Below are 2,902 nucleotides of genomic sequence, written 5' to 3' on the forward strand. Positions count from 1 at the left end.
ACCATACTGACAAAAGTTTTAACATTTATATTTGTATGCATGATCTAAGCAGCGTAGGCGTCGCTTTCTGTCTGATTGGGGCCTGATTCTTCTTAATACCGCCACCTACTGGACAAACAGTGCAAAATATTTACAGTGTTAACCCAAAGTGATTCCATTCACTACTATAGTCCTTCTAGTTATATTTTTGTGTCTATAGTAGCATTCTCGCGACCCTCACGGGACCAGGGGGGTCCCGACCCCCAGGTTAAGTACCACTGGTCTAGCGAACCACAGTCTTAAAACTAAATGTACTCACCAGAACAGCCAACTTCTAATAAGCTTTTTCAATGGCGCTGGTTAAATTTACACGGTGCCGTGGGTACGAGTCACTCTAGCCTGATTGACAGGTCGCCATGGTAATGACTTGTCAAGGTGCAAGTAATTCAATTTGTAGTTCCTTCGTGCTACACACAACATATAATTAAGTTTAGGCCTATCTTAAAATATGGTAACATTTAAAATAAACTCATCAGGAGTGTGTTTACAAGTGTTTACTGAGGTAATAAATCAGGTGAGAAGTAAGGACATTTTACCATTATTTCTAATGGAACTGGACTTCTTTTTGCAACCAGAAGAGTCGCCCCCTGCTGGCCGTTCAGTAGAACCTTCCGCTTGGTAGCAGCTTGTTGTGATGCTGCATGTTTTAGGTGTGGTTGTTTTTTTACAATATCTACTGCACTTTACATGGAAAGATGGCACTACAGGGCATGAGCTAAAACTGAAATTGAATTTGAGGCCTTTATTTAAATTTTTCTGTATATATTGTGCTTACATGGCGAATTTTCCTGAATTGTTCTTACTCAAGTGAACTGTGAAACTATGTTTAGTCCATGAGTGAGTTAAATACGGGCCCACAGTGCAAATACATATGTAATGAGGTGTGTGTAGTATATTACATCAAAAGGCCCGTTAAACAGCCTGTTATTCACATTGAATAGTATTTATGTCTGAGTGTGAACAATACGATATCATACAACATTAAGAGCGTAACACTGACTTAATATAAAAACAGTGCTTCCTGTGTGTGATGTTACAAAACATCCTGAAACATGCATCACGAGCAGCTATCACTGTAGTGGCTGCTGCTGAAGTAGTGATGTGGTACAGATGCAGGATGGACGACCAAACCAGCTAATGGTAAAATAGATGCATTAAGGTGGAGCTGGAGCTGCTTCAGCTGTAATAAGCACGCTGGGTGAATGATGACGTAGATCTCAGTGCAGGTTTTTTCTTGGATGAGTAAGTTCTGACTATGGTTTTATTCTTTTTGCTAGGCGCACTGATAAACCACTAATGCTGACGTGAGCAGTAGCGGGGGAATTCTCATGTTGCCTTTCTAATCATTTCTTATTTATTTTATAAAGGCTTTTATGTATTAGTTTCCTTTTGTTCTCGATGAGTGTCCAAGGTTAAAGGTTGCAATCTTTAAAATGTAGTGTTTCTTTAAAAGCAAAACCTATTTCACAGGGTAGGGTTATTGAAATAATAATATTGTCTAGACATTTTGATCATCTGTGTGTGCTTACAGTGACAGCATGAATTGTACACCACTACTCTTCAACATGCCAACAATAGTATATACACGCATACGTAACTCTACTAATCTCTAACTAATGACGGCAATGATAGACTTTAGTCACTGACACCATCAACTTTAGTAAAATTATGACGAAATGGAAACTGCTTATGGGAACAGGATGTAGTCGTGGTTTTAACAGGAACACACACAGAACAGTATAAGCTGTGCTAAGTGAATATGGTTAGATGATTTTGTTTTGAATAATGAATCCTGACAACTTTGGTGATCCCCTGACTTTTCTACTAGCACCTCCATGAGGTTGGTTTCAAGGTTTAGTGTGTAATATTTCGATATTCCTAATTTAATATTAGGATTTATTGACAGAAATGCAATATAAGATCCATAAATATGTTTACAGTGGTGTATAAAGACCTTACATAATGAACTGTTGTGTTTTTATTACCTTAGAATGAGCCATTTCTATCTACATACACTGCGGGTCCTCTTACATGGAAGTCGCCATGTTGCGCCGCCATGTTTCTACAGTAACCCAAATTGACAAACTGCTCTACAGAGCACGTTTTATTGCTACGTTGAAAACGTACAAAGAAAAAGACGAACAACAACAACAAGAAGAAATGTTGGTAGTAGTAGTCGTCTGGTTTATTAGAAGTAAGTAAGTAACAAATGGAGGCCCACACGTATTATTTAGTAGAAGAGCCGACAGAGCGTGTCGGCCACTGTAGCTCCTCCTGCACGCTTAGAAAGGGAGGGGTGAGCGGTAACTAATGGTGCATTCGTGTGGTCTATCTTTATTTCAAAAGGAGAAAAAAAGTGTACATGGGACATAAAGATTGAGTGCAGGTTCTCCTACTTACAAAGCATGTAGAGGTCTGTAATTTTTATCATAGGTACACTTCAACTGTGAGAGACGGAATCCAGAAAATCACATTCTATGATTTTTAAATAATTAATTTGCATTTTATTGCATGACATAAGTATTTGATCACCAACCAACCAGTAAGAATTCCGGCTCTCACAGACCTGTTAGTTCTTCTTCAAGAAGCCCTCCTGTTCTCCACTCATTACCTGTATTAACTGCACCTGTTTGAACTCGTTACCTGTAGAAAAGACACCTGTCCACACACTCAGACTCTGAGACAGAGACAGACAGAGAGCTGTATAAGGACATCAGGGATAAAATTGTAGACCTGCACAAAGCTGGGATGGGCTACAGGACAACAGGCAAGCAGCTTGGTGAGAAGGCAACAACTGTTGGCGCAATTATTAGAAAATGGAAGAAGTTCAAGATGACGGTCAATCTCCCTCGGTCTGGGGCTC

Source organism: Micropterus dolomieu, linkage group LG11, assembly GCF_021292245.1.
Source record: "Micropterus dolomieu isolate WLL.071019.BEF.003 ecotype Adirondacks linkage group LG11, ASM2129224v1, whole genome shotgun sequence".
Lineage (NCBI taxonomy): Eukaryota > Metazoa > Chordata > Actinopteri > Centrarchiformes > Centrarchidae > Micropterus > Micropterus dolomieu.